Below are 13767 nucleotides of genomic sequence, written 5' to 3' on the forward strand. Positions count from 1 at the left end.
GAACCCAGCATCATAAGGCAGGGGCATGTGCTCCACACACAGTGGGAGGGCCCAGCAGGATCACATGGTAAAGGGTGTGGAGACGGGGAGGAGGGCCATTCTTGCCATCTACCTGTATTATTATCATTGTAGCAGTTTGGGCCACAGTAACAGAACACCATCGGTTGGGTGGCTTAAGCCACAAACACTTACGTCTCACAGTTCTGGAAACTAGGAAGTATAAGATCAAGACCTCAGCAGATCTGGTGTCTGGTGAGAGCCTACTTCCTGGTTTGTTGGTCCTCGCATGGCAGAAACCGGAAGAGACAGAGAGAGAGAAGAAGCAAGCTTTCTCACATCTTATGAGGGCACTAATCCCATTATGAAGGCTCCACTCTCAGGAACTAATTACCTCTCGATGACCTCGTTCCCAGACATCATTATGTTGGGAACTAGAGCCTTAACATGAATTTGAGAGGTATACAAACATAGTCCTGTGTATGTTAGGTGCTCAGTCATGCCCAGCTCTTTGTGGCCCCATAGACTGTAGCCCACCAGACTCCTGGGTCCATGGAATTCTCCAGGCAAGAACACTGGAGTGGGTAGCCTTACTCTTCTCCAGGGGATCTTCCTGACCCAAGAAGCGAACCCATGTCTCCTGAATTATAGGTGGATTCTTTACCATCTGAGACACCAGGGAAGCCCCCAAATTGTCATAGCACTACCATTAGGCCTTTTGGCTGTCAGCACAGAAACTCAGCTGGAAGACTAGCCTTAGAAAGAGCCCACTGTAAGCTATACCAAGGTGCAAAGCCAAGGACACAGGCTTCCATGGGGCCTGGCCTCTGGGAATCGGGCTGGAGCACACTTGTAGCTCTGAGGCGGCTCTGACCTCTGCAGCTCTGATTGCTTCCGGCCCGTCTAGGGTTTTCCAGCCGCTCTAGCAGATGGCTTCCTTGGCTCCTCATCCCTGTGTCTCTCCTCCTCCTTCCATCCCTCATAAGTCTGACTTGAACACAGCCAACAGGGCCTCCCCAGCCCCTCCTCCTTTCTGACTCTTCAGCCCCTTTGACTTTCGGCCCTGTTCTCCCCGCATTTCTTAGTTCAGATGGTCCAACAAGGCTCCTGACATCAGGACACACTCCAAACTGTTGCCCAGACCAAAGACTGGCCCTCTTATCTGAGGCCCCTCCGTCTGGACTAATTCCCTGTGGTCTCAGGGTGATGTGGCACAATGTGCCTGAGAACAAGGCAGCCCCGTGAAGCACCTGGCACTCACGGGTCAGCGATGCAGACGCTCCGCTGGTGCCCTCACGACGGGAGAAGAAACTCGGGTTCCAAAGGCCGAGAAAGTGGCAGGACGTGCGCTGGGCATCTGCTCTTCTTCCGTTTGTCCTGCACCTTTTCCCCTGGGGAACCCTCCCTCCCTAACTCCATGGAACTCGGGGGACCAGGGGCTGGCTGTCAGACACAGCTCCCAGGCCCAGGCCTCTTGCTGTAGGGACCCAGGCCCACCTTCATTTCATGTTTGTGTCCCCAGGGTCCTGCTGGTAACTCTCCATATTTCACTCGGCTTAGCGTGGAGGGATCCTGTTAGTTGAAACCAGGGAATCCTGAGCAGTGTTGTGAGCGTGATTGGGACACAGCTTCCTGAGAATGAGAGGCGCCACCACACTCCGCTCTGTCCAATAGTCGCAACAACAGCAGAGGATGAAAGGGAGTGGCCAGTTGCAGCATATAGCAATTCTCTCTTCTGAATTCAACTTTCCCTCTGGCTTTCTCCTAGGACGGAATAGCACGTTTGCGCCCATGATTTCCCTGTCAGTTGGTGCCATCTAACAGGAGGCTGTTGTTATTGTTCAGCCCCTCAGCTGTGTCTCTTTGTGACCCCATGGGCTGCAGCACGCCAGGCTCCCCTGTCCTCCACCATCTCCCAGAGTTTGCTCGAACTCATATCCATTGGCTCAGTGATGCCATCCAACCATCTCATCCTCTGCCACCCTCTTCCCCTTTCGCTGTCAGTCTTTCCCAGCATCGGGGTCTTTTCCAACAAGTCGGCTCTTCACATCAGGTGGCCAAAAGAACTGGAGCTTCAGCTTTAGCATCAGTCCTTCCCAGTGAATATTCAGGGTTAGAGTGAGCGATTTGAGAGAGCCTGACATCATCAGCCTCCTCTTGTTCCTTTTGTGTAACCTGGAGTCATCAATGATTAATAAAAACAGTCTCTCCCACGTGGCCTCAAACTGAGAATGAGCACAACCAAACGAGCAGAGTGCCTTTGCCCACTGCTATCTAGGAGCGGGGCTTCCCTGGTCGCTAGTGGTGAACAATCCTCCTGCCAATGCAGGAGACACAAGTTTGATCCCTGGATCGGGAAGATCCCCTGGAGGAGGAAACGGCAATGCACTCCAGTATCTTTGCCAGGGAAATCCCATGGCCAGAGGAGCCTGGCATGCCGCAATTCAGTTCAGTTCAGTTGCTCAGTCGTGTCCAACTCTTTGCGGCCCCATGAACTGCAGCACACCAGGCTCCCTTGCCCATCACCAACTCCCGGAGCCTACTTAAACTCATGTCCATCACGTTGGTGATGCCATCCAGCCATCTCATCCTCTGTCGTCCCCTTCTCCTCCTGCCCTCAATCTTTCCCAGCATCAGGGTCTTTTCCAAAGAGTCAGTTCTTCGCATCAGGTGGCCAAAGTATTGGAGTTTCAGCTTCAGCATCAGTCCTTCCAATGAAAATTCAGTACTGATTTCCCTGAGGATTGACTGCTTGGATCTCCTTGCAATCCAAGGGACTCTCAAGAGTCTTCTCCAACACCACAGTTTAAAAACATCAATTCTTTGGCACTCAGCTTTCTTCACAGTCCAACTCTCACATCCATACATGACTACTGGAAAAACCATAGCTTTGACTAGACAGACCTTTGCCAGCAAAGTAATGTCTCTGCTTTTTGATATGCTGTCTAAGTTGGTCATAGCTTTTCTTTCAAGGACAAGCATCTTTTAATATCATGGCTGCAGTCACCATCTACAGTGATTTTGGAACCCAAAAAAATAAAGTCTGTCACTGTTTCCATTGTTTCCCCATCTATTTGCCATGAAGTGATGGGACTGGATGCCATGAAAGCCAGCTTTTTCACTCTGTTTTACTTTCATCAAGAGGCTCTTTAGTTCTTCACTTTCTGCCATAAGGGTGGTGTCGTCTGCATGTCTGAGGTTATCGATATTTCTATATGATATTTCTCTGCTACAGTTCATGAGGTGGCAAAGAGTAGGACTGTCAAATACAGTTCTATCAACAACACAATCTGAGAATGAAGAAAAACTCTAAAAACCGGATAATGGGGCTGCTCCATCAACTGTGAGTGCTAAGATCTTGCACAAGGTACAAAAATATTTCTTTTTTGTTTTAGGATCATCCACACTACCCACAACCGTATCTCACCTAAACCAGGCATCCAGGCTGAGGAATGCTATTGTAAACCCACATAGGATAATATCAGTTACTTATCATAGCATTTCTATTTATCAATAAAATTCATGTTAATTATCATTTTTAAAAAAGAATGAAAGAGGCCAAGCACGGAAAGAATTTTCAACTATCTTATTTCTAATTTGGAAATAATTATTTCTAATTCACAAATGGTTGGAAATTCTTCTCATAGATCAGTTTGCATTAGGACTATTTAGCTAGGATAGAAAGGCAGAGGGGACACTAGGGTCACCCAGAGAAAACTGTCTATGAGTCCTAAGTTTGACTCAGGCCAGCATCTGGAATCACCATGCCAAAGGTGAGGGTGCTGCTATCTCCCAGTGTGTTACCTGAAGAAATACACAAGAATGCACATCCTCACAAGAATCAGAGGAAACATCAGACAGCAAAATGAGGAAGGTTCTGTTCCTTAAAAGGGGAAGTGGGGGGACTGTACTCTTTTAAAATGTTAATATCAGGAAGAAAGAAAGGGCTGTAGAAATATACTAGACTGAATATTCCAGATTGAAGGAGGCTAAAGACACATGACAATTTAATGCAATACCTGAAGCTTAGGATGGATCTTAGGGTAGAGGGGGAAAAAATTCTCTAGAAAGCATAATTAGGTCAACTGACAAAATATAGTCTATATGTAGTCTACTTCTCATACTCCAATTTTGTCAGTTGAGCTAATTATACACATAGAATTATATATAATATATAAATATATAATATAATATATATTATATTATATTATATATACACATATGTATATATAGTATGCTGCTGCTGCTGCTGCTAAGTCACTTCAGTTGTGTCCGGCTCTGTGCGACCCCAGAGACAGCAGCCCACCAGGCTCCCCCATCCCTGGGATTCTCCAGGCAAGAACACTGGAGTGGGTTGCCATTTTATCCTCCAGTGCATGAAAGTGAAAAGTGAAAGTGAAGTTGCTCAGTCGTGTCCGACTCCTAGCGACCCCATGGACTGCAGCCTACCAGGCTTCTCCGTCCATGGGATTTGCCAGCCAAGAGTACTGGAATGGGTTGCCTTTGCCATCTCCATACCAAAGCTAGGCAAATACATTATAATAAAAAAAAACTATAGATGTAATTCTTAATGAATATTGATGCAACAATCCTCAACCAAATACTAGCAAAAGTAAATCAATAGCAAATTAAAAAGACTATACACCACAGCCAACTGGGATTTATTCATGGAATGCAAAGATGGCTCGACATGTGATAATCTTATTGAAACAACACACCACTTAACAGAATATAGGGGGAAGAATACATGATGACTTCAACTGACACAGAAAAAACATTTGACAAAATTTAACACCATTTCATGATAAAAAAAAAAAATACTCAGCAAACTAAGAATAGAAGGAAACTACCTTACCATAATAAAGGCTGTGACTAGAAAGTCAACAGCTGACATTATACTCAACGGTGAAAGACTGAAAGTTTTTCCTCTAAGATCAGGAACAAAACAAGGATGTATGCTTTCACCACTTCTATTCAACACAGTACTTGCAGTCCTAACCAGAGCAGCTAAGTAAGAAAAAACAGGCACCAAAATTGGAAAGGAAGAAATAAAATCACCTTTGTGAGTAGAAAACCGTAATGATTCCATTAAAAAGACTGTTAGAGCTAATCAATGAATTCAGCCGTTGCAGGATATAAAAATCAACACCTAAAAAAATCAGTTGTGTTTTTATAGGCTAACAATGAACAATCCAAAAAGGAAAGTATGAAAACAATTCCATTTACAATAGCATCAGAAAGAATAAAATACTTTAGAATCAACCTCATCAAAGAGGTAAAAGAAACTTACACAGTAGAAACTACAAAACATTGCTGAAAGAAATGAAAGAAGACACAAATATATTGAAAGACCCTGTGTTCATGAATTGGAATGCATAATATTGTTAAGATGTCAAAACTACCCAAAGTAATCTAGAGATGTAATGCAATCCCTATCAAAATTCCAATGGCATTTTTTGAAGAAATAGAAAAATCCACCTTAAAATTCGTATAGAATCTCAAGAAATCCTGAGCAATCCAAAAAAATCTTGAAAAAGAAGCACAAAGTGAGAAGTCTCACACGTCCTAATTTCAAAGCATATTACACAAGTACAGTAATCAAAACAGTATGGTACTGGCGTAAAGACAGACAGATAGAACGACAGAACAGAAAAGAAGGCCCGGAAACAGACCCTTGTATATATGGTCAAATGGCTTTCAACAAGACTGTCAAGACCATTTATGCGGAAAGGATAGTCTCTTCAAGAAATGACTGTGGGAAAACTGGATATCCAAATGCAAAAGAATGAAGTTGGAAGCTTACCTTATACCGTAAATAAAAATTAACTCAAAATGTAGCAAAAATTGAAACAAAAGAGCTAAAACTATAAAACCCTCAGAATAAAACACAAGGGGAAAGCTGTATGACATTGGATTTGTCAATACTTCCCTGAACATGACACCAAATGAACAGGCAACAAAAAAACAAAAAAAAAGGATACTTTGATTACACCAAAATTTAACATTTCTGTGCATCAAAGGACACAGTCAACAGAGTGAAAAGGCAACTTGCTGTAGAGGAGAAAATATTTTCAAATCATACATCTGATAAGGGGTTCATATCCAGAATACAGGAGGAATTCCTACAACTCAGCAACAAGAAAACAAACCACCTGATTGAAAAATGCCCATGACTAGACATTTTTCCAAAGAGGATATGTTGTAGCTGTTGCTTAGTTGTCAAGTCATGTCTGATTATTGTGACCCCATAGACTCAGCACACCAGGCTTCTCTGTTCTTCACTGTCTCCCAGAGCTTGTTCAAATTCATGTCCATTGAGTCAGTGATGCTATCCAACCATCTCATCCTCTGTCATCCCCTTCTCCTCCTGCCTTCAATTTTTCCCAGCTTCTGGGTCTTTTCCAGTGAGTCGGCTGTTTGCATCAGGTGGCCAAAGTATTGGAGCTTCAGCTTCAGCATTAGCCATTACAGCGAATATTCAGGGTTGATACACAAATAAAGAGGCATATGGAAAGATGCTGAACATCACTATTAGGAAAATCCACATCAAACCACAATGAGATAACACCTCACACAAACGAGTTAGGTTGGCTACTAACAAAAAGGAAACAAATAAGTGTTGGTGGAAAAGGGTTCCAATTTTTCCAATTTTCCAGTGTTTTGTTCTATAAAACCCTCAGAACAAAACACTGGAAAACTGCAAAAATTGGAACCCTTGTGCACTGTTGATGGGAATATAAAATCGTACAGCCTCTATGGTAAAAGCATAGCAGTTCCTCAAAAAATCAAAAATACAAGTACCATACGATCCAGCAAGTCCACGTTCAGATATATACTCAAAAGAACTGAAAGCAAGATCTCAAAGAAATATTTATGTACCCATGTTCACAATGGCACCCCACTCCAGTACTCTTGCCTGGCAAATCCCATGGAAGGAGGAGCCTGGTAGGCTGCAGTCCATGGGGTCGCTAGTAGTCAGACAGGACTGAGCGACTTCACTTTCACTTTTCACTTTCATGCACTGGAGAAGGAAATGGCAACCCACTCCAGTGTTCTTCCCTGGAGAATCCCAGGGACGAGGGAGCCTGGTGGGCTGCCATCTCTGGGGTCGCACAGAGTCGGACATGACTGAAGCGACTTAGCAGTAGCAGCATGTTCATAAGAGCCTTTTTCACAATAACCAAGAGGTGAAAGCAACCCAAATGGCCATCAAGGAATAAATAAATTTAAAAACTGTGGTATATCCATACAATGAGATATTATTCAGCTTTATAAAAGAAGGCAGTTCTGGCCCACACTACAACGTGGAAGAACCTTGAGGACAGTATGCATAATATAAGCCAGTCACGAAAGGTCAACTCGTGTGTGATTCCACTTCTTAGAAACAGAAAGTAGAATGGTGCTTGCCAGAGGCTGGGGTCTGAGGAGAGAAAACAGAAGTTGTTTCAGTTTTGCAAGATGAAAAAAATCTGGATGTGAATGTGTGAGTATACTTACTGAACTGCAATTTCAAAATGGTTCATATAATAGATTTTATATGTATTTTACAATCAAAAAAATTTTTTCAAAAGCCAGTCTCATCACCTCTCAGTTAAAACTTGGATGGTGGTTCATGCAAAAAGGCAGTCTTTTCAGGTCTCCCAGCACGGAGTCGTTGTCTTGAAGGAATTTTTCTCACTAGACAAGGTGTTACCCTCAGGTCTGTAAAGCACAGTTGAGGTTTTCTTTCTCTGCAGCAAGGGCAGAAAGATGGCAATAACGTGTGTACGTGTGCGTGTGTGTGTGTAAGTGCATTCAGAAAACGGTAACTTTCTGTCCAGATGGAGAATTTCTTCTTAAATGAAGTGTGTAGACACAGTGTCAGCCCATTATATGCTGTTGCGCTCACAGTAACCACGGAGGGAGCCGGGAAGGTTGTGCCATATCTGTTACACGTGGGGTTAGACCAGGGTTTCCCTGTCTCAGTTCAGGCAGCTCAGTCGCTCAGTCGTGTCTGACTCTTTGTGACCCCATGGACTGCAGCACGCCAGGCTTCCCTGTCCATCACCAGCTCCCGGAGCCTATTGTCTCGGTAGTGTTCACATTTGGAGCAGAAGGATTCTTCATTGCACGGGCTGCCCTGTGCAGCGTAAGATGTTTAGCAGCATCCTGGCTTCTAACCACTAAAGGCCAGTAGCAGCCATCCCCCACCCAGTGATGACAACCCAAAACGTCTATAGACATTGTCAGATGTCCTCCAGGGCATAGAATCACCCTCGTTTGAGAATCACTGGTTCAGAGGATCTGAGTCAAGGTCACATGCTATCGACATGTAAACCTGCATCTTTTGGTTCCTAATCTCCCATTCCTGTATGACACGGGGTTATTCTCACTTAAGGTCGCTCCAGAGACCCCCCACCACATACACACCTTTCTCTGCCCTGCTCCATCCCAGGGACCATGTCGCTGGTTCTCTGGCCCACTGCTCCAGGTGGTTAGGCCACCAGTGGTAGGTACTGTGAGGGGGTGAGGGGGAGGAGAGAGGTCAGAGTATTTACTCCCTCTCCTTGGCTTCCCTCCCTGCACAGAGGGCTCTGACCGTGACTCTGCCAGGCTCAGGGAGCACCATGGCCCCGCCTCTGCCCAGGTAGGTGTGGGGACATGGACAGCTCCCATCACCCCTGCCACCATGTAGTGCCCTCCCTCTAACATTTGCTTGACCTCTGTCTGCCTCTACCCATAGAACTTTCATCCATTTATTCCTAGTGAGACCTTTTTGCCTGGGCTATATGTTTCCTGCCTGTCGAAGTCACTAACACCAAACTCTGTACAAGAACTCAAATTCAGCACTGCCACACTGCAGCTGTTCCCCAGTGCTTGGCCTTCCCGCTAGCTTTCTGCTGCCTGCCTCCTGCCCTCCTCGCTCAGAAACCTCCTAATCCCAGGTCTCTAATGCTCTTACAGTGTTCTTCTCTCCCCACCTTGGGTTATTTCTGTCCTGTCTTATCTCCTCCACTGGACTTCGGGGTTTGGGAGGAAAAAAAGAAAGGGATTTTATCTCCATGAAAATGAAATTATATTTTGTGTAGTTGCCTGGTTTTCTTCTATATTTAATGAAATTAAAATATTTTTAGAACTTTTTTTAATGACTTTGATAGATTGTTTCAGAGCAGTCTACAAAACTTTAAGTTTTAGAACCTTCATAAATGTATCACCATTTGGCTTTCATGGAGAAAACCCTCCAGATTCACGCTACACAGTTGTTCAGTTGCTAAGTCGTGTCTGACTCTTTGTGACCCCATGGACTGCAGCATCCCAGGCACCCCCATCTTTCACTATCTCCCAGATTTTGCTCAAACTCAAGTCCATTGAGTCAATGATGCCATCCAATCATCTCATCCTCTGTCGTCCCCTTCTCCTCCTGCCCTCAATCTTTCCCAGCATCAGGGTCTTTTCCAATGAGTCAGCTCTTCGCATCAGGTGGCCAAAGGATTGGAGCTTCAGCTTCAGCATCAGTCCTTCCAATGAATATTCAGGATTGACTTCCTTTAGGATTGACCGGTTTGATCTCCTTGCAATCCAAGGGACTCTCAAGAGTCTTCAGCACCACAATTCAAAATTCATTGGCACTCAGCTTTCTTTATGACCCAACTCTCACATCCGTACATGACTTATGAAAAAACCATATACAGACCTTTGTCAGCAAAGTGATGTCTTCGATTTTCAGTACGCTGTCTAGGTTTGTCATGGCCAGGACACCCTGCAGAGCTGGGTGGTTTATTGCCAGATGGTGATTCACCGACTGACCCCTAGCACTTATCACAGCTCTTAAGGGGCCAAGCAAGAGGCTTTCCTTAGTCTGAGTAGTCTTGGTACCCCTGGGCCTTACGTTGGTGACTTTGGGGTGTTTCCTTGGATCCTCAGAACTGAAGAGCAGTTCCCATCAAATCATTGTCCATTCTGGGCCACCAAACTGAGTGTGTGCTGGACTCTGTGGTCAAAACTCCTGTGGACATTTCATTCTAGTGAAATCTGGCTGAAATGTATTCCCCACCCCTCCACCCCTACTCTGCAAATTTGTAATGTGTGAATAAATAGGCCAAAATTCCACAAGAAATGAGTGTTGAACCACCAATCTGTGGAAATGAAGTGAGGAGACGGTTCAGTTCAGTTCAGTTCAGTTCAGTCACTCAGTTGTGTCCGACTCTTTGCGACCCCATGAACCGCAGCACGCCAGGCCTCCCTGTCCATCACCAACACCTGGAGTTCACTCAGACTCACGTCCATTGGGTCAGTGATGCCATCCAGCCATCTCATCCTCTGTCATCCCCTTCTCCTCCTGCCCCCAATCCCTCCCAGCATCAGAGTCTTTTCCAATGAGTCAACTCTTCGCATGAGGTGGCCAAAGTACTGGAGTTTCAGCTTTAGCCTCATTCCCTCCAAAGAAATCCCAGGGCTGATGATCTTCAGAATGGACCGGTTGGATCTCCTTGCAGTCCAAGGGATGGGACTCTCAAGAGTCTTCTCCAACACCACAGTAGAGGGGGAGTATATGAGTTGAACTTCTGGAGTGGAGGAGGCCCAGGGGTGGCCTTGAAAAAGTAACTGCCCCGTCCAGGCTGTGGGCAGCCCCTGGCCAGGAGCAGGGAGGAGTGCAGATGGGGAGCCTACTGGACTGAGTAGGAGGCTTGTAGGCACACCCCAGGCTGATGGGGAGACGAGAGGAGGTCACAGGACAGGCTGAGATGATCGGCCAAACCACAGAGGCAGGGGAAATCAGCATCAGGCCCTGGGAAACCCAGAACGCCTGTGAGGTGATCACTCCCCCAGGAACCTCTGCTGAAAGTCTGAGTGTGCGATGCGATGGGACCCAGGCTGACATCCAGGGAGCCCGGACAGGAGGCCCTGGGTCAGGGAGGCCCGGGCGGTAGCATGGCGGCAGGACGGAGGCAGGCCCAGCCTCCAAGGAACGTGTGAGGGTGCAGACGTCTTTGAGGGTAAGGGAGTGGGGAGGACTCCTGAGGGTGGCCACACGAAAGGGCCCCACGGCTGACTGTGGGGCAGGAGCCGTCTTCTCTGTGCCCTGCCTTTCCGCACCAGCCAACGCCCTGCTCCTGAATGAGGCAGCAAGACTCTGTGGTCCTGCGGCTGATGACTGCCGTGCAGCCCAAGACCCGAGTCCTCCAGGACCCCTCTGGCCCAGAGAGACCTCGGCGCCACAAATGCAGCAATCCACTGTACAGAGGAGCTGGACATGGAGAAACCATTTCTGCGTTACTTGGGGCCAGCCTCAGGATAAGTCTTTGGAAAAGGTGGGGGTCTGAGGAAAAAGGAGTTTTGTGTAATATATAGGCAGTGTCTTTATGAACATGGGGCATCTCAGACACGTGTGCACGCACCACACACAAGCACATAGGAGTATGAACACACACACTATCTCTAGATCCCTTTGACAGCCTGTTTTTTTTTTAATGCATTTATTTTTGGCTGTGCGGGGTCTTCATTGCTGTACATGCATTGCTGTACACCCTTGTCTAGTTGCAGTGAGCAGGGGCCAATCTCTAGTTGCAGTACACGGGCTTCTCATTGCAGTGGCTTCTCTTGCAGAGCACAGGCTCTAGAGCATGTAGGTTCAGTAGTTGTGGCTCACGGGCTTTGCTGCCCCATGGCACGTGGGATCTTCCCAGACCAGGAATGGAACCGGTGTCTCCTGCACTGGCAGGTGGATTCTCAACCCCTAGACCACCAAGGCAGTTCAACACCTGTTTGGTTTTGTTTTGTTTTGTTTTAACTTTTTATTTTGTATTGGGCATAGCCAATTAACTGGAGAAGGAAATGGCAACCCACTCTAGCATTCTTGCCTGAGAAACCCCATGGACAGAGGGGCCTAGCAGGTTACAGTCTATGGGGTCACAAAGAGTCAGACTGAGCAACAACAATCGCCAGTTATCAATGTTGCGGTAGTTTCAGGAGAACAGCAAAGGGACTCAGCCACACACGTACGTGCACCCACTGTCCCCCAGACTCCCCGCCCATCTAGGCTGTGGCAGCCTACTTTGAATCCCTTCTTCTGAGACCAGGATCTGCCTCTACCTCCCGCATTCCTGTAAATGCCACAGGAGCCAGGACATGGCACGGTTCCCAGCGTCCCCTGGGAACATTCTATAACTTTTGGCTATAACTATGGCTATCAGATGGCCCTCTCCAATGTGGACAAATGAAAACCAGCTCGATGGCCACTGAGGACCACCCATGGTAGGTTTACAGTGTTGACTCCAGCTTCTCCAGTTACTGTGGTTTCAAGGTCAGTGGGTGGTACCTAGGTAGCTCTTCTGATATCTTGCCCTACGTTTTCCCTCAGGTCAACTCAAGTTGACCTGATAAACAGCTACCCTGACACACACTGACACTCTGTCAGATCGGCATCTCCATTTGCAGTCGACACCCCTACTAGCTTGTTGCAGCTGCAGCCCAAATTCAGCATATCCCAAGACTGAAATCACATTTTCTCAAAAGCCTGCTCTCCTCTCCTTATCCCCTTACGTCCCTTCCTCATCATGAGGGTGCCCAAACTACAAACACGGGCATCAGCCTTTCATCTTCGATTCTGGCTCTCCCGCCTAAGCAAGTTGGCCTCCAGGGTATTTGGGATCCTTCCTCCTGTTGTTGTCATCGAGAGGCCTCACAGGCAGCATCTGGACCAGAATGAGAGCTTGGTTGCTCCCCTCCCCCAACACTCCTGCCACGATGTCTTCTCAAGCGCAAATGTGAGCAGTCACTCCCCAGCTTAGTATCCCTTAGTGACCCCGAACCATTATACATTCAAAAAGAAGTCCAATTCCTTGCCAAAGCCTACTAGTCTTAATTAGAAGTCTTTGTTCCTTCACTCTCCTCCTCGGCCATAAAAATACTCCTGTGTTCTTTCACGATTACAAGCCAGGCCATTCTCACTCCAGACCTTGCAGGCTTACCGTGTCACCATGTCACATCCTGTGATTACTGACTTTCTTGTTTCCACCCCCAAGGACCTGGTGTGCTTCAAGACAACGGTCACACCTTGGTCACCGTGGTATTCTTTGCACTGTGCTTTGCACACAGTGGGCATCCAACAAAATGTTTGTTGAATGAATGAATGAATGACAGGCAATACTGCATCAAGGGCTATGATACAAGAATACTGGTGGCACAGACAAGTCTCAGAGAAGCCCCTGAGCCCCTTTAGAACTCTGTGGTCATCAACTAACAGCTTCAGAATTATCCTTTCTGGTACAGACTTACGCTGGGTTTATTAGATTGTCGGCATATGTGCCATTTTAAAAATGAAGTGTTATTAACCAGAGGCATTGCTCTACTCTCTCTCCATTTTTTTAACTTTTCTTTTTTTTTTTTTTGGAGAAACTATTAACCCACTTAAAAGACTAATCAAAAACCGCTTCTTCTGCACAAATGGCTGTTTGGGGCTGTGCAGTTTACCTGAGGATATTCGTCTAAAGACACACGTGCAGACACTTGCATGCAGAACTTACTTTCAGGACCTCCCACGACACTCCTCACATTACTTCTTTTTTTCTTCTTTTAGCTTTCTCACGGCAGAGCCGCACAGGATAACCGAAAATGCTTTGCCTGGCAACTTTCAAGAGTGAAAACCCAGGCCTAAGAGAACACAATGGTTTCGAAGTGCCCAGATAAGATTCAGTTCCTAATCTTCACAGGTGAGACACCAACGGTCCCTGCACATGAAATCCGCTCACTCCTAGCATCTTAATACCTAAAGTATTTCTGCGCTACACA

Source organism: Capricornis sumatraensis, chromosome 19 (assembly GCF_032405125.1).
Source record: "Capricornis sumatraensis isolate serow.1 chromosome 19, serow.2, whole genome shotgun sequence".
NCBI lineage: Eukaryota > Metazoa > Chordata > Mammalia > Artiodactyla > Bovidae > Capricornis > Capricornis sumatraensis.